General features: G+C 39.9%; 1 protein-coding gene across 2 annotated transcripts in view; it reads right to left on the reverse strand.

The window, feature by feature from the left end:
* Nucleotides 1-25,398, reverse strand: part of CDH13 (cadherin 13) — a 1,178,985-nt gene that overhangs the window by 736,346 nt on the left and 417,241 nt on the right. The window lies entirely within an intron of this gene.

Consider the following 25,398-nt stretch of genomic DNA (forward strand, 5'->3'; position numbering starts at 1 on the left):
CCCCCTTCCCCACCTCATGATAGGCTCCGATGTGTGATGTTCCCCTTCCCGAGTCCAAGTGATGTCATTGTTCAGTTCCCACCTATGAGTGAGAACATGCGGTGTTTGGTTTTCTGTTCTTGTGATAGTTTGCTAAGAATGATGGTTTCCAGCTGCATCCATGTCCCTACAAAGGATGCAAATTCATCCTTTTTTATGGCTGCATAATATTCCATGGTGTATATGTGCCACATTTTCTTAATCCAGTCTGTCACAGATGGACATTTGGGTTGATTCCAAGTCTTTGCTATTGTGAATAGTGCTGCAATAAACATACGTGTGCATGTGTCTTTATAGCAGCATGATTTATAATCCTTTGGGTATATACCCAGTAGTGGGATGGCTGGGTCATATGGTACATCTAGTTCTAGATCCTTGAGGAATCGCCATACTGTTTTCCATAATAGTTGAACTAGTTTACAATCCCACCAACAGTGTAAAAGTGTTCCTATTTCTCCACATCCTCTCCAGCACCTGTTGTTTCCTGACTTTTTAATGATTGCCATTCTAAATGGTGTGAGATGGTATCTCATTGTGGTTTTGATTTGCATTTCTCTGATGGCCAGTGATGATGAGCATTTTTTCATGTGTCTGTTGGCTGTATGAATGTCTTCTTTTGAGAAATGTCTGTTCATATCCTTTGCCCACTTTTTGATGGGGTTGTTTGTTTTTTCTTGTAAATTTGTTTGAGTTCTTTGTAGGTTCTGGATATTAGCCCTTTGTCAGATGAGTAGATTGCAAAAATTTTCTCCCATTCTGTAGGTTGCCTGTTCACTCTGCTGGTAGTTTCTTTTGCTGTGCAGAAGCTCTTTAGTTTAATTAGATCCCATTTGTCAATTTTTGTTTTTGTTGCCATTGCTTTTGGTGTTTTAGACATGAAGTCCTTGCCCATGCCTATGTCCTGAATGGTACTACCTAGGTTTTCTTCTAGGGTTTTTATGGTATTAGGTTTAACATTTAAGTCTCTAATCCATCTTGAATTAATTTTTGCATAAGGAGTAAGGAAAGGATTCAGTTTCAGCTTTCTACTTATGGCTAGCCAATTTTCCCAGTACCATTTATTAAATAGGGAATCCTTTCCCCATTTCTTGTTTTTGTCAGGTTTGTCAAAGATCAGATGGCTGTAGATGTGTGGTATTATTTCTGAGGACTCTGTTCTGTTCCATTGGTCTATATCTCTGTTTTGGTACCAGTACCATGCTATTTTGGTTACTGTAGCCTTGTAGTATAGTTTGAAGTCAGGTAGCGTGATGCCTCCAGCTTTGTTCTTTTGACTTAGGATTGTCTTGGCAATGCGGGCTCTTTTTTGGTTCCATATGAACTTTAAAGCAGTTTTTTCCAATTCTGTGAAGAAACTCATTGGTAGCTTGATGGGGATGGCATTGAATCTATAAATAACCTTGGGCAGTATGGCCATTTTCATGATATTGATTCTTCCTATCCATGAGCATGGTATGCAGTCTCAATCTGTCACCCAGGTTGGAGTGCAGTGGCATGATCTCGGCTCTCTGCAACCTCTGAAATCCTGGGCTCAACTGATTCTCTTGCCTTAGCCTCCCGAGTAGCTGGAATTACAGGCGTGCACCATCACACCTGGCTAATTTTTGTATTTTTAGTAGATACCAGGTTTCGCCACGTTGGCCAAGCTGGTTTTGAACTCCTGATTTCAAGTGATCCGCCCACCTTGGCCTTCCAAAGTGTTGAATTACAGGTGTGAGCCACCATTCCCAGCCTGGAAGTGGTCTTTATCTCTGTTTCTTTGAATTAGCAGCAGTTTTGTAGAAGTTTCTCCACCCCATCTTACCCATCTTTGCACCAGCATTCAACATAACTGATCAACACACTTCTTACGGCTTTTCCTACCTGTGCAATACTACACTGTCCTGGTTTTTCTTCTACCTTCAAGCTTTTTCTATATCCAACCATTAAATGCTGAGATTCCTCGGGGATAACTTCTAGAATCTCTTCTTTCTAAAGCTGTGCTGTCCAGTATACCACCAGGAGACAAAGGTGGTCAGTGGATAATAGAAGTATGGCTAAGGCACAGAAGACAAATACCACATGATCTCACTTGTATGGGAAATCTAATAAAGCTCAACTCCTAGAAGCTGTAGAATGGTGGTTACCTGGCACTGGCAGTGCAGGGGAGGGACTGGGGAGTTTGTTTTTTTTTTTTTTTTTATCTAAGAGTACAAAGATTCAGATAGACAAGAGAAAGAGGTTTTGAGGCTATAACACAGCATGATGACTACAGTCAATAATAATGTATTATATATTTCAACATAACTAAGAGAGTCAATTTCAAATGTCTCAGCAAAAAAAAGGATAGGTAAGTGAGGTGATGGACATGTTAATTAGCTTGATTTAATTATACCATTTTATACATGTATCAAAACTTCACATTGTACCTCATAAATGTATACAATTATAATTTGCCAATCAAAAATAACAGTAAGAATAATTCTTTTAACTAAATACATTTTCTCCATCAAAAAGAAATTGGCTAGTCTGAATTGGAAAGTGAGCTAACATACTGGATTTCTAAAATTTAGTATGGAAAAAGAATCTAAAATATCTCATTGCTTTTTATGTTGATTAAATGATGGAATGATCATTACATAATAATCAGGTTAAAGAAGATATTACTAATATTAATTTTCCTGTTTCTTTTTCTTTTTTAATATGGCTAGCAGAACATTTAAATTTACATTTCTGGCTCATACTACATTTCTATTGGATGATGTTGCTATAAAATCTGTTCCTAAATGACTTCAACAATACTCATATAACTTGTTTTTTTTTTTTGAAACAGAGTCTCGCTCTGTCACCCAGGCTGGAGTGCAATGGCACCATCTCAGCTCACTGCAACCTCCACCTTCTGGGTTCAAGTGATTCTCCTGCCTCAGCCTCTCAAATAGCTTGGATCACAGTTGCACGCCACCACACCCAGCTAATTTTTGTATTTTTAGTACAGGTGGGGTTTCACCATGTGGGCCAGACTGGTCTTGAACTCCTGACCTCATGGTCTGCCCTCCTTGGCCTCCCAAAGTGCTGGGATTACAGGCATGAGCCACGGCGCCTGGCCCTCATATAACTTTATATTGATAAATCCAGAGTGTGTATTTCTAGCTCTGAAATGTGAGACTCATGCACTTATCTGACTTTTTCTGGCATCTCCGCTTGGACATCTTACAAATTTTTCATACTTAGCCTGCTTGAATCTTGATTCGTCCCCTCCACTTGCCTCTCCCCAACTTGCCTCACTGTTCCTAGGACTCTCGCTGCAAAAATGTTACATGATTGCCTTTGAAGTTGTAGGAAAGGGTCACGACTGCCTCCAGAGACTGAAGAGGCAAGGAACAAATGCTCCTTGGAGCCTCCAGAAGAAACCAGTTCTGCTGACACCTTGATTTAAGCCTTGTGAAATGCATTTTGAACTTTCAGCCTCCAGAACTATAAGAGAAAAAATTTGTGTTGTTTTAAGCCACAAAGTTTGTGCTATTTTTTTCATAGAGTAATTAATAGGAAACCAGTAGAGATAAACAACATCTCCCTAATCCAGACACCCTAAGACAACCATTAGCAAGTCTGGTCATGCGTAACTACAACTATATCTTCAGTTAAACCATCTCTGCCCATCTCTATTGCTACAACCTTAGGCTGGGTTTATTGCAACAATGTCCTAACCATTCTGTCCTCGGGGTGGTTTGAAAATGGCTGCACATTCCTTGCCAATCTTCATGAAGAGTTGTAATCTATTTCCCTTCCTCTTGATTTTGAGATAATCTTGGGCTGCTTTGACCAATAGAACACAGGGGAAGTGATGGTGTATAACTTCTGGGGCTGGGCCACAAGACAGCCATAGCTTCTGCTTTCATATGGTTGACCTGCTCCCTTTAAAAGCCAGCCAGCAGGCGGGACATGATAGCTCATGCCTGTAATCCCAGCACTTTGGGAGGCTGAGGTGGGTGGATCACCTGAGTTCAAGAGTTCAAGGCCAGCGTGGCCAACATGGTGAAACCGCGTCTCTACTAAAAATACAAAAATTAGCCAGGCGTGTTTGCATACAACTGTAGTCTCAGCTACTAGGGAGGCTGAGGCAGGAGAATCACTTGAACCCAGGAGGCAGAGGTTGCAGTGAGCCAAGATTGCGCCCTGCACTCCAGCCTGGGTGACAAAGCAACACTCCGTGTCAGAAAAAAAGAAAAAAAAAAGCCAATCACCACATAAGACATCTGATTAGCTATGAGGGAGGACAAAAAAGCACATAGAAAGAGGCCATGCAAAGAATCACCAAGGTGCCAGGTGTATGAGTGAAGCTTTCTTGAATTTTCCAGCCTAGCTAAGTTACCAGATTAAAAAAGTATAGTGAAAGACCAAGCCGACAACAAGCTGAACCCTGCTGGAATTCTTGACCCACAGAAACATGGCCTCATAGAATGATTATTTCAAGTCTCTAAGTTTGGAGTAGCTTGTTACACAGCAATAGCTAACTGAAACACCTCTCTACCTGCTTTTGTGACTGTTCTAATTCCCCTGTCACACAGCAGACAGCAGGGTCATCTTGCAGTTATTCTGAGGGTCACTCCCTTGCTTCCTGTTGCATAGAGAGGAAAACTGAACTTCCATCCTCTGTCACTCTGGATCTCATGATCCCTGGGACCATAAGACATCACAAGAATCATTGACTATTTATGATCTAACTGCTATTTGATTAGAAATTCACTCACCACACTGATATTTCTTTTTCTTTTTTTTTTTTTTTTTGAGAGGGAGTCTCGCTCTGTGGCCCAGGCTGGAGTGCAGTGACCGGATCTCAGCTCACTGCAAGCCCCACCTCCCAGGTTTATGCCATTCTCCTGCCTCAGCCTCCCGAGTAGCTGGGACTACAGGTGCCCGCCACCTCGCCCAGCTAGCTTTTTGTGTTTTTTAGTAGAGATGGGGTTTCACTGTGTTAGCCAGGATGGTCTAGATCTCCTGACCTCGTGATCCGCCCGTCTTGGCCTCCCAAAGTGCTGGGATTACAGGCTTGAGCCACCGCGCCCGGCCACTGACACTTCTTAATGATGAACTATGTGTCAGGCACTAAGCTAAATGTAAAGAACATGGTAGGACACCAATAGGAACTGGAGATGGACAAAAAACAAGAAAAGAAACCATGCTTTTAAAAATGTGAAACTGTAACAAATGCTATGAATGGAAAATACACACAGGTGAGGTACTGTGATAGAAAACTGACAGGGCATGCCCAATTTAAGTAAGTTGATAAGGGAAGGCTTCTCTGAAGAGGTGATATTTAACCCGACACTTAAATGAGAAAGATCTTTGACATCATTATTCCTAGACCAGGCTCTGTCTTTCCAGATGCAAAGCTCAGAATCAGCGTCCAAGAGAGACCACAGCACTCCATCTGGTTCTAAAGCCTCATCCATCCTGATAGCATCCGTTTTGCTAAAATACTTCCCTCTTCATTTTCCCATTCTCCATAAATTGTCACCATGCCCAGCTCACTATCTCAGTTTCCAGCTCCCAGTCACAGTTCTCACAGCCTCTCTAGAGGGCCTCTCCTTCAGGTAAGCATCTCCTGGACTACTGTGACATCTCAGGGCTGACATTAGCATGAGGCATTAATGCAGGCATTAGCCATGTGAAGTTGAATTATGTTTCAATTTTGCTGGGAGACTGAGACAGAGATTCTTCACAAGTGCCATATCTGGGGTGAGGCTTCTTTATTTTTGTTCTTTTTACTCATTTAATATATTTATCACTATGTACTTTTTAGCTCACTGGAGTGGAGTTAGCTGCAGTGCAAAGAGCAGCATGAGCCACTTTAGTGTCATAGTCATTTGGTGACAATTTTGCAATGGGTGCCCTGAATCCTCTGGTGCTGGTCATTCGGGACATGGGAGAACATCTTCCCTAGTACACCATGGGTGAGCTGGAGGAATTTTTAGCTGGGAAAGGCATTGCTCACTCATTTTCTGTATCTGGACCTGCCAGTTACTCATCCCATTGTATTCCGGGGTTGGCACAGGGAGAAGGTCACCAGGAAACTATTTTGGAAAGAGGATTAGCATAAACCATGGTGCCGGGAATTCACATGGTATAAGGGACACAAAAAATCCACCCATCCGGACAAAGCCCCTTTGCAGCCCTGATGTACAGCCTCAATTGTCTACCATTAGAGTCACCTCTTGGGTTATCTCCAGGAGATGCTGATTTAAATATTCATGTGTGTGAACTGCCCAATTAGAAATTAAAATTACACTAGATGAGGATCCTGGAAACCTGGGCCCTAGGTCCAATTCTCCTCTACTGTGCTGTGCAACTTTGGAAAAGACTGTGTTATCAGAGAACAAGACTAGATTTCTCCTTTGTCAAACGAAGAGCCCAATACCTTAGTCCCCCTATTTATTCCTATATTAATTCTGCCAAGGAACTTGCATTAAGCACCCACTGTGTGCCAGGCCCTCTGTAGGAGTGTAGGGGTGTAGGGGTAAGAGTCATTAGCCATTGAGGGTAGGAGCCTCAGTGACAGAAGCATGCTCTCAGGTGAGAGAAAATGACTATTATCAAGTGGTACCAGTTGGAATAGGTTGTTTAAGGGGAAGTAAAGAGGCTATGTAGAGACAGCCCATGCTTGGGTATCACAGTGGAGGGCAATGGTGTCCCACATGAAAGTAAGGGTTCACAGCAGGCTGTGAAAACAGACAGTAGGTATAAAATAAGACAGTTATTACCTCTTTTTAAAAAAGGTAAACCTGTGCATCCTAATGCAGAGATCTGCAACAGTGAGGTTGCACTGGGGTTAGGAGTGCAGACTCTGGATTCGGATCTTAGCTCAACTCTTCCTGAGAGTTTCATTACTTACAAGTTATGAGGCAGTGGGCATGTTACATAACCTCTCTACACCTCGACTTCCTCTCTGGGCCTCTTAGTGAATTAGGCAATATGATGTGAATTAATGGAGGGAATGCAACAAGCACAAGTCCTGGTTTGGAGTGAGGGCTCCGTAAACGTCAAGAAGCCTCTACGGTTCTCTTCCCTTTTATGCTTCCTGTTCTCAAAGAAGGCCTGCAATTCATAATCCAAGTAAAGTTTTGGTCCTGTACAAAAATGCTGGATTTTTAAGGATGGAGACCTATGCATTTGTCAACATCCACAATTTTTCAGATGGACTGACTCTCTGGGTCTAATGATGAGTTTTCTTTAATTTGTTCCAAAGAAGTCGTGGCAAGAAAAGGCATCTGCTTTATACCCATCTTATATTAAGATATTGTTTATCAATCAAAGGGGCAGCGATAAAACAGAAAATCCACTTTTTGAGGAGTTGGGAATTTTTGAAGCCATAGTGCTTTTGGGTGTCGAAAGGCAAAAGTCAGCCAGGCATGGTGGCTCATGCCTGTAATCCCAGCACTTTGGGAGGCCGAGGTGGGTGGATCACGAGGTCAGGAGATCAAGACCATCCTGGCTAACATGGTTAAACCCATCTCTACTAAAAATACAAAAAAATTAACCGGGCGTAGTGGCAGGTGCCTGTGGTCCTGGCTACTTGGGAGGCTGAGGCAGGAGAATGGCGTGAACCTGGGAGGTAGAGTTTGCAGTGAGCCAAGATTGCACCACTGCACTCCACCCTGGGCGACAGAGTGAAACTCCTTCTAAAAAAAAAAAAAAAGCAGTCTTGGATTAAGACAGTTGGTGATACAGGGAGGTTTGAGGGATGAACACCCTGTCTTTTTTTTTTTATTTATTTTTTATTTTTTTATTTTTATTTTTATTTTTTTAAATTTATTTATTTATTTATTTTTATTATACTTTAAGTTCTAGGGTACATGTGCATAACGTGCAGGTTTGTTACATATGTATACTTGTGCCATGTTGGTGTGCTGCACCCATCAACTCGTCAGCACCCATCAATTCATCATTTATATCATGTATAACTCCCCAATGCAATCCCTCCCCCCTCCCCCCTCCCCATGATAGGCCCCAGTGTGTGATGTTCCCCTTCCCGAGTCCAAGTGATCTAATTGTTCAGTTCCCACCTATGAATGAGAACATGCGGGAACACCCTGTCTTTAAGCTCTATTGCAGACATGATGTGAGTCACGGACCCAGAAAGTCAGCCTACTAGCCTCAGCTGTCCCCTGACTGACTTGTCATGGAACAGCCTGGCTCAACCCAGATTGGTGGCCAAACCATCCTGTGCCCACTCTGAATGACGGAATCTCTGAAGAGTTCAATCTCTCATAAGAAACGTAGGCCATGGCAGACACCCCAGCGCCTGTGTTACATTCTCGCAGCCAACTCTGATTTCAGCAGCAGCTGCGCTGGACAGTTCTTTTTGAGCACACACCTGGCTCTCCCAGATTTCAACCTAAGCTCAACTGACTGCAAATCATCCTGCCCCAGATCTTCTCTGACAGGTAGAGGAACTTGCTCTAAACAGAAGGCAGTTAACATCCGCTCTTCCTGCCCCCAGGCAATCTCAATCCACGGAGAGTAGGGAGCCTAGGAAAAAGGCTCCAGCCCCTCTGGTTTTCAGATGGGTGACTGAGAATTCTGAGAAGCATTTCATAGGGTTCTCAGAGGTTCTGGGAGAATTGAAGAAATGAAGCTCCTGTGTACAGAAGCAATCTCAGTAATGCACTTTTTTGATTGGCCTCCTTCCTCTTTTCCCCGCCCCCATGAACTCACTTCTGCTTCCTGGGTCACCTCTAGGATCAAGTTCCTGTACCCAAGCACTTGTCCTGGACTTTGCTTCCCAGGAAACTCCAACTAAGGCAGATGCAGTAAACCAGGACATCCATCTTTGAATGAGAATGGATTAGATTTGCACATAACAAGAGGCTCCACCACGTAAGAAAATTCCTAAAAAAAAAGCAAAGCAAAGCAAGAAAATATCCTTGCAGAGCCTTGTTAGAGTCCTGGAAGAGAGATAATCTCATCACCAGATAGTTTCTGTGAGGTCAGCGTGTGTCAGCAGTAATTCTTTTTCTCAGACTGCACATTTGTTTTTAGGACCATCCCAGATGCTGACTTCAAAAGCTTTCTTGTTTGTAATGCACTATATAAGACCCTCCTTTTTTCTTTCCTACATGTCTAGTTCTGTTTACACAGGAGACACACCAGAACATCATTATGGAAACATTATTGTTCTCTTCCTGTGTGGTCAGAGGAGCTCAGGAGCGGAGATTGGCTCCTAAAGTCCAGCCCTCACCACCTTTGCCATCCCTCGGCAACATGTTTGGAATTTGGACAAGAGCATTTCTTAGAATGAATGGCGTTCCTGTAATCAGTGAGGTCACAAGAACGCATTTGTTGGGAAAAGGGAAAATGAATTATTTGATATTCCCATGGTGAAACATAGAAACACCAAACCACCAGAGAAGAATAAATATTTTTCTTGAAGAATTGGCCAGCGGCACACGCGGAAAACCCACTTGAACGAAACGTGGAGGCACTGCTCCCTGGGCCTGTTTATTTGATGAATGAAGCAAAATCCAGTTTTTCCACAGTAAAAAGCAAAGATGGTAAAAAGAAAAATCTTCACAGAGTTCTGCCATCTCGCCTCACAAAGGAGAGGGGCTAAAGTCACACCTCAAGCCTGACACAGCATGTAACTCACGAAGTTCAACAAACTAAATTCGTATTTAGAGCTAAAGAATGACATTTAATGACTTATATTTTTAAGAATATATAAAGATTTCACAGTTGTAAAGTAAATATTCTTACTTTTTTTAAAAAATATCATTTGCAAGACATTTCCCCGACCCCATTTGAATGTCTCCAAAATTAGGGAGGAATCTTACAATTGATGTTAAGAAATTACTGTGTGCAGGTTTAAGCATCAGCATTTTTCTTTCTTAGTACCATATAAAATAAAAGTGTGCTGGAAGCACACTCTGGTCTTAACGTCAACCGTCACCCATTTCTGGAGTGGGAGGTGATCTTATCTTAGACGGTTTAAAATTAGTATTATCAAATCTTAAGAATATTCAAGACAGCTCAGGCCAAAGGGAACGGCCAGGAAGAAAGGCTAGAAACTGGTTTATAGAGGGTTTTGTGTGTTACGCTAAGAATTCAGCCTGACAGCCTCAGTGGTAAGCCTTTTTTTTTTTTTAACAACAGAAAGTGGCAGTAAAATATATTTGCTAACTCAATAAGGGTAAGTCATTCAATCACTACTTTTTTAAAGAAAACTTACATTTAACTTCCTAATTAAAGCATATGTATAATTCATATATTAAACTGCAAAAGTGTAAGTGTATAGTTAGATGAATTTTTTTTGAGTGAACACACCTATGTCACCACCATAAAGATGAAGACATACAACTCTGTCATCATCTCAGAAACCTCCCTCAGGCCCCTTCCAGTCATCACCTTTCCAAAGGTAACCACAAGTATTAGTCTGTTCTCAGGCTGCTAATAAAGACACACCTGAGACTGGGGCACGATGGCTCATGCCTGTAATCCCAGCACTTGGGGAGGCCCAGGTGGGTAGATCATGAGGTCAGGAGATCAAGACCATCCTCGCCAACATGGTGAAACCCCGTCTCTACTAAAAATACAAAAATTAGCTGGGTATGGTGGCACGTGCCTGTAACCCCAACTACTCAGGAGGCTGAGGCAGGGGAATCGCTTGAACCAGGGAGTCAGAGGTTGCAGTGAGCTGAGAATGCACCACTGCACCCCAGACTGGCGACAGAGTGAGACTCCATCTCAAAAAAAAAAAAAAGAAATAGTAAAAGAGGTTTAATGGACTCACAGCTCCACATGGCCAGGGAGGCCTCACAATCATGGAGGAGCAAAGGCACATCCTACATGACAGCAGGCAAGACAGCATGTGCAGGGGAACTGCCCTTTATAAAACCATCAGATCTCATGAGACTTACTCACTATCACAAGAAGAGCATGGGAAAAACCCACCCCCATGATTCATCCTGCACTGGATCCCTCCCATGATGTGTGGGGATTGTGGGAGCTACAATTCAAGATGAGAGTTGGATGGTGATGCAGCCAAACCATATTACCACCATCCTGGCTCAATATAGATTAGTTCATCTCACCATCTACAGCTCAATAGAGATTAGTTCTGCCTGCTGTTAAACTTCACTTCCATGGGATATTCTCTTCCCTATCTGGCTTCTTTCATGCAGTGTTATGCCTATTAAGTTCGTCCATATTCTTGAGCATAATAACAGCTGCTTTCTTATTGCTACATATTACATGTCTCATGTATGTACCAAAATTTATCCATTTGTCCCTTGATAGACTTTTGAGTTCTTTTCAGTTTTTAGCTATAACAAATTGTGTTATTCTGGACATTTTTGTAAGTGTCATTGGTGTACATGTGTATACATTTGGTTTATGTATAGATCTGGAAGTAGAATTTCTAGGTGAAGAATGTTCAGCTTTACAGTGTGTGAGAATTCTGATTGCCACACATCCTTGCCAATACTTGCTATTGTTATTATAATTATTTTTAAAATTCTAATTAATTTTCACATGTGTGTATAATAGTATCTGAATAATTTCTGTGCAGTTTTCCTTTGCGTTTCCTTGATGACTAGCGATGTTAAAAACCATTTTGGCCGGGCGTAGTGGCTCACGCCTGTAATCCCAGAACTTTGGGAGGCTGAGGTGGGCGGATCACGAGGTCAGGAGATAGAGACCATCCTGGTTAACATGGTGAAACCCCGTCTCTACTAAAAATACAAAAAAAAAAAAAAAAAAAAAAAAATTAGCTGGGCGTGGTGATGGGCGCCTGTAGTCCCAGCTACTTGGGAGGCTGAGGCAGGGGAATGGCATGAACCCAGGAAGTGGAGCTTGCAGTGAGCTGCGATCGCGCCACTGCACTCCATCCAGCCTGGGTGACAGAGCGAGACTCCATCTCAAAAACAAACAAACAAACAAAAAACCTTTTAATATGTTTAGTGGTCATGTAGATATCCTCTGTTGCAAAAGGCCTGTTAAATATTTCCTCCATTGTTAATTAGGTTCTCTGCCCTTTTGTTATACTTTTCTAGGAGTTCTTAATGTGTCCTGGATAAATGTCCTATCATAGACCCATATATTACAAAGATTTTTTTCCGCTGTGTAGCCTGCCTGAAATACTCAATGATGTATTTTGATGAGCACAGGTTTTCACTTTTAGTGAAGTCCAATTTATCTATCTTCTCGTATACATTCATTAGAGAGATTGGCTTATAATTTTTCTTTCTTTCAATGTTTATGTCAGTTATTGCAAAGAAGATTATGCTGGCCTTAAGAGAGAAGTTGGAAAGCGTTTCCTTTTTTTTCTATTTAATGGAAGATTTTGCATAAGATTAGTGTATTTTCTTCTTTAAAAGTTTGGTGGAATTTACCATAAAGCCATCTGGACTTGGAATTATCTTAGGCTATGGTGTTTTCATTTAATAAATGTAGAACTATTCAGATTTTGTATTTCTTTTTTTTTTTTTTTTTTTTTGGTATGCTTTGGTACACTGATTTTTTATTTATTTTATAGAATTTGCCAATTTTGTTTAATTTTCAAATCGATTTTAATAAATGTATTAACAATGCCTTTTTTTTAATTCTTGAAAGATCTCTAGTGCTGTCTCCATTTGTTTAATTGGTAATAGTGCCTTTTCTTTTTATTTCTTAACTACCCTTACTAGGGATTATTGAGATCAAGTTATAGATCTTTCAAAGAACAAACTTTATTGACTTATCCTCTTGCATAGCTACTTTCTATGTTATCAATTTTATTTTTGTTATTTCCTTCCCTCCATTTTATTAGCACTAAATTTGGTGTTCTCTGATTTACATATACATTCAAGGTTGTAAATCTCTCCTCTACTTTATCTGTATTCTCAAGTTTTGTTATGTTGTATTTCCATTACATTGTATTCAAACTATTTTCTACTTCTTAATATTATTTCTTATTTTACCCATGGGATATTCCAACATATATTGCATAGCTTCTAAGTATGTGGGGATCCTTTAGTTCTTTTTGTTATTAATTTCTGTTTTAAATTTAAAATGGTCAGAACACACAATCTGTATGATTTCTATCTTTTGAAACTTGTTTGGATGTACTTTAGGACCAGCCTATGATATGCTGATAACTATTCCATGTGAACACTGCAGGATGCAAACTCTTGGTTTTTGTAAATTTTGTTAGAACCAAATTTTGTTTAGTAAAATCTATATTATAGATTTCAGTGAAATTTTTATTGTCCTTATTTATATTTAGACTAATTGTTATGTCAGCTATGTAGAAGTGTGTTAAAGTTTTGGCTATAATGATGGGCTTTTCTGTTTTGACTATTTCTATTATATATATTAGTTTTGTTTTACACACCAGTCACCCTCTTGTCTGAGGTTTTGCTTTCTATAGTTTTAGTTACCTATAGTCAACTGCAGTCTGAAAATATTAAATGGAAATTTTCAGAAAGAAATAATTTGTAAGTTTTAAATTATGAGCCATTCTGAGTAGTGTGACTAAATATCCTGCTGTCCTGTTCTGGACATGAATCATGCCTTTCCCCAGTGTATCCACACTGTACATACTGTCCCATTAGTTACTTAGTAGCTGTGTCAGTTATGTCAACTGCCGAGATATCAGTGCTTGTGTGCAAGTAACCTTTATTTTACTGAATGGCCCCAAAGTTCAAGAGGAGTGATGCTGGCATATGATTGTAATTGTTCTATTTTACTATTAGTTATTGTTTTTAATCTCTGGTTGTGTCTAATTTATAAATTAAACTTTGCCATAGTTGCATACATATAGGGAAAAGCATACTATAGTCATGCATCAGTTAACAGGGACATGTTCTGAGAAATGCATTGTTAGGTGATTCTGGCATTGTGCAAACATTACAGAGTGCACTTACACAAACCTAGATGGTATAGCTTACTACACACCTACAATATATGGTACAGCCTATTGTTCCTAGGCTATAAACCTGTACAGTACCTTACTGGGCTGAATACTGTATGCAGTAGTAACACAATGGTATTTGTATATTTAAACATATCTAAACACAAAAAGTACAGTAAAAATATGGTATTATAATCTTATGAGATCACCATCACATTTGTGGTGCATCATTGACGAAAACGTTGTTATGTGGCATGTGACTGTATACACACGCAGAGTTTGCTACTATCAGAGGTTTCAGGTATCCAATCGGGGTCTTGAAATGTGTTTCCCACAGATAAGGGGGGCTGCTGTATATGTTACTGGATGCAACCCAATTTAGACTTATTATATCTGCCTGTTGTGCAGTTCTGTAAATATGATATAGCCTTCTTTATCTGCAGTAATACTTCTCTCCTTAAAGTCTATTTCCTCTGATAATAGCATAGCTATATCAACTTTCTCTTGGTTAATACTTATAGGATATATTTTCTTACTTTTTTTCTATCTTTCTGTACCGTTCCATTTAAGGTATATCTAATTTAAGAAATACATATCTATTGTCTTAAAATTCAGCCAATCTGTTTTTAATTGCTGTGTTTATCAATTTATGTTCCTGGGTTCTCATGTGCTTCTCCTATACTTCACTTTACTTTGATAAATCACCTTATTGTGAATTGATCTTACCTGCATTATCCTAATATGAGTGTGTCTTCCGATACCCCAGGAGAGAGGCTGTCTAAAAATGAAGACATATAGAAAGCCAAAAAAGAAAGAAGGGAAGAAAGCATAACAGAGTCCTAGTGGCACCTCCCGAGACCTAATACTAAGGTTATGATATCTTTTTAACTTCTATATTAACTTACAGCTAAAGCCAGAACTCTCCATCCCTAGGCATTTTAACAATGAACACCATATAAAGATATATTCTGTGGTCATTCTTGCTTTATTAGACAATATTATTTAATTCTTACTATGTTCCAGGCATCTTTCTAAGAGCCTCACATGAATTATCTCATTTAACTCTAATTTAACTCTAGAAAGTTTGTACTATTTTTATTCCCATTTCACCCACAGAGAAAGTTAGGCCTTAAAAAAGAATGTGTCCCAAACCACAAGGCTTATGGTCTCACTGCATTGCCTCTTTCACTGTCTTCTTTCGTGGAAAGAATCACCAGAATATCTTTAGGCTTTGGCCCAGTCTATACAACCTATTTTAATTTCCCAATCACCACTTTATGAAATAGCTATTTTATTAATCATTGCTGATGATCTGTCTTTTCTATTTTACTCTTTGAGGTTTAATTTCTTTCTTTTCTTTTTTTGAGACAGAGTCTTGCTCTGTCACCCAGGCTGGAGTGCAACGGCACAATCTTGGCTCACTGCAATCTCTGTCTCCTGGGTTCAAGCAATTCTGCCTCAGCCTCCCGAGTAGCTGGGATTAAAGGCGCACACCACCATGCCCGGCTAATTTTTGTATTTTTAGTAGAGACAGGGTTTCGCTATGTTGGCCAGGCTGGTCTTGAACTCCTGACCTCAGGTCATCTGCCCGCCTGAATATGCCTGAATATGTGCAGAGAATGCACAATATAGTTAGCTGCTTGAATTATTTCTCTGTAAATTATTTGGCCTCCCAAAGTGCTGGGATTACAGGCGTGAGCCACCGCAACGGCCAAGGTTTTATTTCTGAAAGTTCCAGTTTTGGCTTTTCTAAATGTTCTTAAATGTTGTATAGGCTGTCATAACATTTTCTACAAAAACGTGATTGCAGTTTTCTGCCATGTATGGTAGAATTCAGGGACAGATGAAAATATATGAACCTGAATTGTTAATCTGACATCTTATTTCTATAAGATGCTGCACTTCTTCCTGCCAAAGAAGTGTTGACAGTTTGGATTTATAACAATGCATTCAAAAACCCTGAAGTTTTATAACATAAAATAATGTATCTTTAGGCGCTCTGAAAGGATAATGAAGCATTTACTACTTCTTGCTCATTTTGGTAAAGGTTTCTAGAAATAAACATTAAGTCGTATGGACTTGGCATATGGATCATTCATGAAGGAAGCAGAGAATGCACAATATAGTTAGCTGCTTGAATTATTTCTCTGTAAATTATTCATGCTTCTAATTTATCCAACCATTTTCCTTCTCTTACAATATCTGAATTATTCTCATTTCCACATGACATGAGTGCATTAACATCAACAAGGACAAAGTTAACAACAGCAACAAAAAATTAAATGGTTGACCAAAGAAATCATAGTCCAAATAAATTAAGGAAAGACAGATGTCTCAGAAAAGAGGGCTGTGTCTCTTAGGGGTAACAGACTCCAAGTTTTTGGTCTGTTTGCTACAGGGATTTGAACACTTCATCCTTCATAAGACAATAAATAATGTGATAGATAATACAAGTTATAACTAGTTACAGGGATGGTAGCAGGAGGCTCAGATCCGGCTACTGTGGTCCATAAGCAAAGGGTTACTTAAGAGATCTTGCTCTAAGCGGGAACTTAGCATGTTTGTGAAGACTCCTGAGTGTCTTAATGAAATCCAGATAACGGAGCCACCTACAAGCAATCATTGTAAATTATGTAGTTTGCAAATCTTGCAAGTATATGATATTTCTGTAGCATTATTTTCACCATGATTAATTACAGGTCTCAAAGAAAGCAAAAATGAAAAGAAATTGCTAGTTCCAGGTTTACCTATTGATATCTAGCATTTGTTTGGCTAAAAATATACATTGTTACATAATAAATCAAGAGTTGATGGTTTTACTGATGTCACAGCTCTTAATCTGATCCTCATTCCTGTAAACCTATTGCAACCCCCTTACGCCAGCCCTTAGAGATAGGTGTGGAAGGGAACATATCATTTTTCAGTGAACATACAAGATAAGCAGCTTACTTTGGTGGAAGAATCACATGAATAACAGGGAATTGTGAGGGTTGAAAGTGACAAAGCAGGTTGGGGCTCATTTGATTGCTGCTCACTAAGCATGGGAAGACTGATAGCCTTTGAAGAGGGCATGATATGATCACAGTTATTCTTCAGGAAGTCAATTAGACAGTAACAGGCACGCAGATTGGATCACAGGAAAATGGAGAAGGATAAACTTACAAGAAAGTGGCCCTGTCTTGGCTGGATCAGAGGAAATGATGTTCAAACCAGTTGTGACCACTGCAATGAAGAGTTTGCAGGTAGCAACCACATGGGAGAGAGAGAAAGGATAAGAAGTACCACTGACCTCTCTGTTGATGAGGAACTAAAGACAAATCCAAGGTGGGTTCAGGTGCATGGGAAGACAAGTATGGCACTGCAAGAAACCGTGTACTTGGGAAGATGAGGTAATGAAGTAACGAGGTAATGAGGTACGGGTGTTCAGACACACATAGTTAACCCTGGTATGGGTGTTCAGAAACACACAGTTAACCCTGAGAGGCAAGTGAAATGTACAGGTGGAGATGTGCTATAGACACGATGAACCTGAGGTCAGAAATTTAAGCTACAAATATGGAGACATGTTGAAGAAGAGATCTTTAAAGCTGCTAGGTTGGATGAAATTGTTGAGAACGGTAGAAAACAGCAAAGGAAAATCAAGACAGAAAATGGACAGGCACTTCCAATGGCAGGAGGAATAATAAGAACTACCGGAAGAAGATATATGGGTTTCTATACAGAGAGAGTGGGAGAACAAGGACAGTATGCTGTCTTAGACAGCAAAGGGAAGAGCATTTCAAGAACTGTCAAATGCTCTGCTGGGAATTAAAGTGGTTCAGCTGCTGTAGAAGACAGCTGGGTGGTTTCTCAAAGAGTTGAACATAGAATTATCATTTGAGCCAGCAATTTCACTCCTAGGTATAAACCCAAAAGCAAGTTATAAGTAGATTTATGGTAACAGTAGGCAGAAGGAGGCCTGGGTCTGGCTGTTGTGGTCAATAAGCAGGGTTTTTTTTTAAAGAGATCTTGCTCTATGTGGGAACCCAGCATGTTTGTAAAGAATCCTGAGAATCTTAATGAAATCCAGATAACAGAGTCACCCACATTCAATCATCATAAATTATGTAATTTGTAAATCTTGCAAGTATACAATATTTTGTAGCATTATTACTACTAACAATTATTATTTTTGTAGCATCATATTAAGGAAATCCAGATAACAGAGCTGCCCAAACTCATTGTAAATTACGTAATTCATAAAACTTGTAAGTATGCAACATTTTTGTAGCATTATTGTCACTCTATTTACAAATAAAAAACCAGTATTCAAATACATTTGCACACGGGTTGGTAGCAGTATTGTTCATAATAGTAAAAAAAAAAGCTCAAATGGCCATCAACAGATGAACGGGTAAACAATTTTTGGTCCATCCATATAATGGAATATTGTTTATCCCTAAAAAGGAATGAAGTAGTGATACATGCTATAATGTGGATGAACCTTGAAACATTATGCAAAGTAAAAGAGGTCAGTCAATCATGCCTGTAATCCCAGCACTCTGGGAGGCTGAGGTGGGTGGATCATGAGGTCAGGAGATCGAGACCACCCTGGCTAACATGGTGAAACCCCATCTCTGCTAAAAAATACAAAAAATTAGCCAGGCATGGTGGCGGGCACCTGTAGTCCCAGCTACTTGGGAGGCTGAGGCAGGAGAATGATGTGAATCTGGGAGGCAGAACTTGCAGTGAGCCGAGATCACGCCACTGCACTCCAGCCTGGGCGACAGAGCAAGACTCAATCTCAAAAAACAAAAAAATAAAAAAAAGAGACCAGTCATAAATGCCCAAGTATTGTGTGATTTCTTTTATATTATGTATAAAAATAGGTGATACATAAAGCCAGGAACTGGGTGAAGGGAGAAAATGCTTAATAGGCATAGAGTTTCCTTTTGGGTTAACAGAAACATTTTGGAACTAGATAGAGGTAGTGATTGCACAACATTAGGAAGGTATTAAGTATCACTTGGTTAATTTTATGTTACGTAAATTTTACTTTAATAAAATTAAAATTAAAAATTAATTGCTTCAGAGACTTCAAGCAGGCTCAGGACTAAGAAACAGTTGAAGGAAATCAGCTGTTCAGTTTCCATGACCTTCAAAAGGAGAATTTTCAGCAAAATGTTGGTAGGATAGGAGCTCCATTTTGGAGTATTAAGGTGTGAGCACGCAAGGAAATAGAGATGTTGAGCAAAGATGGCTTTCAAGAAGACTGGGGAAGGAAGGCAGCAATTTGAAGGAGAAATAATTTGGTTTAGCATGGGAAGATCTGACCACGTTTGGAGGCTGGGGGAGGATTCAGAGAGGAGGGAAAATTTAAGATGTAAGAGTGTGAGGGGAAATGCTGAATGAAGAAAGAGGCAGAAAAGAGTGAGATCCAGGGTTCAAGGGAAGGGATGTGTCATGAAAAGCAGGAAGAATTGGTCTTTCTCTGAAAGGAAGGGAAGGAGTTAGGGGTGCACAGAGATGGAAAAGGGAACTGAAACGGATGGTATGAACTTTTCTCAGCAGAGGAACGTGCAAGGCCAGCTGCAGAAAACTGTAGGCACTGGGGTAGGACTTATTGCTTTAGACAAACGGAAAAGCCTTAGAGTGGTGCTCAAGGTGAAGAGCAATAAATTAAGGATGAATAATTACAGAGTAGCAATAAGGGCAGGAACCTGCAGAGAGGGAGTTGGCACAGGTCCAGGAGCATGAATACCTCATCAACCAAGTTGTTTTCATATCACCCCTATCCTGTGTTTTAGAAATTCTTTTGCCCGTCCATTGGGCTTCATATTTATACCTGCTGAATATCGCCTTATTAATTTCAGTCAATCCTTATAGATACTTGAGTTCTTTTTGAAACTCAAGGTTATTGTACAATTGGAATGCCAGAGCTGTGAAAGTTTCAAACTAACCAACTTGTCTTCGTATCTTCGTCTCCACCACTGGGATGAAAGCAATTAGATTCAATTAGATTTCTGCATGCAGAAAACCATTCTCCAGGACGACAGAGAGTATATTTTAACCCTTTTGGATACAGCTATTCAACCAATCTGAATCTACTTTACTGTAATAATATTCAGTTCATATTTTTCTATTTTGACAAAAAGGATAAGATATTTTGTTAAATGTTTTTTTGAAGAGTCTGTGTGCAAAAGTATGTCTTCAAAATATTCTAGATGTATGACCCTGTGGTGGTCACATATATTTAACCCTTCTTACTTTATTCACCTGTAAAATGAAGATAAAATAGGATCTACATTGTAGAGTTATTATAAAGATTATATGAGTTAATGTAAGAAACGCACTTAAAGTGGTGCCTCACACAGCGTTTGAGCTAAATAAATTGACTACGATCTGCATTATTAACATCAATATTCATTCTGTCTCTAGCATTTGCTAAGTCATTAAGTAATTATTTATTCAGAGCCAGATATCGTAAGTGCTAGATTTACAGCAACGAGTAAGTCAGTCAAATCTCTAACTTTATGGAGCATATAATTTTATTTATGCAGAATTTGGGAAAATACAGGGAGCATTTTTTTCTGTTTGTATTTTAAAAATTCAGTTTTTAGGTCTTCTTTCTTATCCTCCCCTTCCATTCAGAGAAAATATTATGCAAAGACCTGAGGGAAAGAGGAAATTACAGATAACAAGGTAAATAAGACTGATGGTCACGCTCGTAGAGACTCGGCTTTGTTAACAAGGGCCAAATCCAATAAGGGACTTGGAATAAAAAAGCAGTCAAGTCTCAATCATCTGTGTTAACCAGGGCTTATGAAAATGGACAATGCAATGACAGAAATAATGCATTTTGATTAGTTGACTTAAATTCACAGCAGAGGCTTTTACCAAAAAAAAAAAAAAGAATACACAGGCCTCTGGAGTAAGAGTGATTGGCGGAAGGTGGTCTTCGGAGAAAGTTGGTTATAGTTTTCAGACCATTCCTTGGGTCTCTCGGAGAACTACCACTGTTAAAACTTTATATCCTCAAAGGAAGGAAGTTGTAAAAAGTTGCTGTCAAAGGAAGCCTAATTTGCCTGACTTGATGAAGGGGTTGGTTGACAATGAGCATTTCTGTCAAAGGATTTGCTGCAGAAAGAAGATAGACAGTTGAGGAAACCATCTGATTTCCATAAACAGCTGGGAGGCAGAAGAAACAGTGTAGCCATCAGGTGAAGGGAAAGCTCTCTCTTGGATCTCAGGTCCAATCTTCTCTGATTGGCAGAAGAAAGAAAGAGCAGCAGGAAAGATTTCACAATCCTCTCTTCTGAATTGTATGTAACAAGGTTAGAGAGGAAGGGTGGGGGTTACCAGGGTCAGAGCAACAACCTCAGGGCAACTGAAGGCAGCCTCACCATCTAGGAGGCACTCTGGGGCTGTTCCTTGGAAGTGTGAAGTTTTTTGAGCCCTTTTGCCTTTGAGTAGCCCTCAAATATCTGTAGTTATTTCTTCCCCTAGGGAAGCACCTGCTCTGTTAAAGGCCTTCCCAGTGGGCTATTTCCTCCAGGCTTTGAAGACAAGGAATTGCGAAGAGCTATAAGATGTGATCTTTGTTTGCATTTGAAATTTTCCTGCCTACGTTTTAATGTATTGATGTATAAAATTCTGAAAACATATGGGATATTATTTAAAAGTTTTCTTTTCTTTCTCTATCCTTTTTCTTAGAGAATTGACTTTCTTTGTGTGATAGAGAAAGAAAAGCAAATGTTTGCCAAATTGGTTTTCTGCTGAAAGAAAAACAGTTGTCTTATGTTTTGATGGCCACCTACATACAATATTTGTTTTTTGATTGTTGCTACTTCTTGCCTAATTGAGAAAGATAGACGCAATTCAGCAAATAACAATATCTGCCTCTGCTATGGGCCCCAGTGAGATGAAGGCATTTCTCTTATTTTTTAAATGTGGCACTTCTAAGGAGTATGGACCAGAGGAAAAGAGGTTTCTACTTATTTAATAGAAGCCATCAAAAAAAAGACAACATCAACTATGATGAGATTAGGCCTTGGGACAAGCTGAATGTGCTTCCTGTTTGTCTGTGTGGTATCTTGAGACTAGACTTGGCTTTGCTTAAACAAGCAATTGAGCTGAGAATCAAACAGCATCAACAGTCTGGCCCAAGAGCAGATGTCACCCTGGCAACTATCATAAATCACTCCCAGGCCACAGGGTCCGAAAGGCCACAGGCATCTGCCCAACATGGGTAGACAGGAGGATCTATTTGGCTAGGGCCAAATAGGCTAATTTTTCTACACACACTTGCCTGAAAACTTTGGGTGAGACTATGTAATTTGATCATCCCAAGTACTGGGTGGAAAAAGACTGAATGAATGGTACCTCTTCCCCTGTGTCTTTACTACCTAATTTTTTAGTGTTGAGAACAAAGAATCAAATCGAGAAAGTCCATGGTCTTTATCAAAGACTGTATTCTGTCATCATTGGAGACTTTTTCTTTCCTTCAGAAATGCAGACCTGTCTCTCTTTTTTTTTTTTTTTTTTTTTGAGAAGAAGCCTTGCTCTGTCACCCAGACTACAGGGCAGTGGCGTGATCTTCGCTCACTGAGACCTCCGCCTTCTGGGTTCAAGTGATTCTCCTGCCTCAGCCTCCCCAGTAGCTGGGATTACCGGCACCTGCCACCACACCTGGATACTTTTTGTATTTTTAGTAGAGACGGGGTTTCACCATCTTGGTCAGTCTGGTCTTGAACTCCTGATCTCGTGATCCACCTGCCTTGGCCTCCCAAAGTGCTAGAATTACAGGTGTCAGCCACCGCCCCCAGCCAACCCATCTCTTATAGAGAGACCTAGCAGACATTTACATTCGGAAATCTCATGGTGTTTCCATGAGATGCTACTTCCAAAGGTTCTGTTCATGAGGAAAGTTTTATTAATGAGTCATGATGACACACGACTTGTCTACTTACCTAAAATTTCTCTAGGAGTTTTGCACAGTTTTGTATTAATTTTTATTTCTAACTACTTTGAGATTACTCTATGCCATTTAATCTCTAATAGGAGTCATGCCGACTGCAAAGCCTGCAGTGACCAAGTATCTCCTTGTGAATCGCTCTGGGAGTTGCAGATAAGAGAGGAATTGTAAAAAGAGGTTATCATCCCTATATTTACATTTAGCATTGACTAGTATTTGATTTATGGTAATAATAAAGAGATAGAAGGGTAGAAGCATATCAGAGAGCCTAGAAAATGTACATTTCATTACATTATCTTGTTTTATCCTAGAAACTAGGTGGAAATTTACCTCTGACAACACTATATTCCATCTACGTGAAAGCCCTGAGCAGCTGCTGGGGAGCTAACTATGGCTGCAGTAATGCACTCGGGAAAGCCTGTGGATGGCCACGTTGGCTGCCACTCAACCAACTCCACGACCACGACCTAAGACCCACCTCTGAGTCTCACTTTCCTAACTCAGACAATGAAAATTACACCACCCGTATCCAGGCATTGTTGTGAGCTTACATCAGATAATGCATATATAAACAAAGTTGTAAATTATTAGTTTAAAAAATATAAACGCAAGACGTTTTCTCTAGCCTCTGGGACTATGAAAATGAATGAGATCAGGTCCCTGGCCTGGGAGAAATTTACATTTAGAAACCCCATGCTGTTTCCACGAGGGTCTTTCTGTAAAGGTTCTATTCACAGGAAAAGGTTTTAAAATGTGTCATGACAATACAGGGCTTGCACACCTTCATAAAATTTCTTTAGGAGCTTTGCTCAACTCCGGATGTATTTTTATTACTACTTTTTAATTTCCTATGCTATTTCAAGAAATCTACTGAAAAATAGAAAAGCACAGTAGTTCTGCCCTACATGTCAGCATTATCAAAATAGAAATGACTCCACAAAATCAGAAGGCCCAGATCGACTTCCAGTCCTGCCACTTAATGATGGGTGATGGCATTGGTTAAGTTACTTAACTTTTCTGAGCCCGAGCTACTTCTGCATCTGGAATATAGGAACAGGCTAGCTATCGGAGAAAAATAGATGGATGTGTGAGGGGCTCTAAGGCCAAAGGCCATGCTCTAATGTGTGGCAGGAGCTCAGTGAATGATCCTTTTCATCCTTTCAAAATATGCAGTATTCCTGTAGAACTGCAGAGCATCCTATCTAATCCATAGCCATTTACTACTTGTGCTTATTAAGTACTTAAAAATTAAATACTCTAAATTGAGATGTGTATTAAGCATAAAATATATGCTACATTTCAATGACTTAATATGAAAAGAATGTAAAAAGATATTGTATGAATAATGTCCATATTGATTACTTTTTTTTTTTTTTTGAGATAGAGTCTCACTTGCTCCGTTGCCCAGACTAGAGTGCAATGGCATGATCTAGCAATTCCCCTGCCTCAGCCTCCTGAGTAGCTGGAATTACAGGCATGCACCACCAGGCCCAGCTAATTTTTGTATTTTTAGTAGAGACATGGTTTCACTATACTGGCCAGGCTGGTCTCAAACTCCTGGCCTCAAGCGATCTGCCTGCCTTGGCCTCTTAAAGTGCTGGGATTACAGGCGTGAGCCACCGTGCCTGTCCTTGATTACTTGTTGAAATGATAATATTACAGGAAATTAAAAAGTGGTTAGTAATAAAAATAAATCCAGAGCTGAGCAAAACTCCTAAAGAAATTTTAGGAAGGTGGGCAAGCCCTGTATTGTATGTGTATGTATATATATATATATACACACACACGTACTCATATACAGAGTTATATATATTATTAAAGTTGATTTCACTGGTTTCTTTTTTAACATGACTATAAGAAAATTTAAAATGACATATGTGACTTTCATTACATTTCTATTGGACCATGCTTCTGTATAAAATAAAATTTAGAGTTTTCAAAAGTCAAAAAGAAGCCTCTTTTAGTTATCTATACTTTCTATGGGATCAGTTTTTTCCCCCCAAGCATTTCAATTAAAATTAATCTCCAGAGGGCCGGGCATGGTGGCTCACGCCTGTAATCCCAGCACTTTGGGAGGCCAAGACGGGCGGATCACGAGGTCAGGAGATCGAGACCATTGTGGCTAACACAGTGAAACCCCGTCTCTACTAAAAAATACAAAAAAACTAGCCGGGCGAGGTGGCGGGTGCCTGTAGTCCCAGCTACTCGGGAGGCTGAGGCAGGAGAATGGTGTGAACCCGGGAGGCGGAGCTTGCAGTGAGCTGAGATCTGGCCACTGCACTCCAGCCTGGGCGACAGAGGGAGACTCTGTCTCAGAAAAAAAAAAAAAAAAAAATTAATCTCCAGAATATAGTATCCTTAGATTCTGATCCATAAAGCAATCTGTTATCTATTTACATTAATGAATTGAAGGATGTCTTTTTATCTATATTTGAATAGTATCCTGGAGCTAAAGGCCACATAAACATAACAATTTAGGCATGTGTCAAGATGTAACAGCCTATTATCGAATTCTAGGCCCAATTCTTGGATCTGTACAATA

The sequence above is a fragment of the Rhinopithecus roxellana genome, chromosome 20 (assembly GCF_007565055.1).
Source record: "Rhinopithecus roxellana isolate Shanxi Qingling chromosome 20, ASM756505v1, whole genome shotgun sequence".
NCBI lineage: Eukaryota > Metazoa > Chordata > Mammalia > Primates > Cercopithecidae > Rhinopithecus > Rhinopithecus roxellana.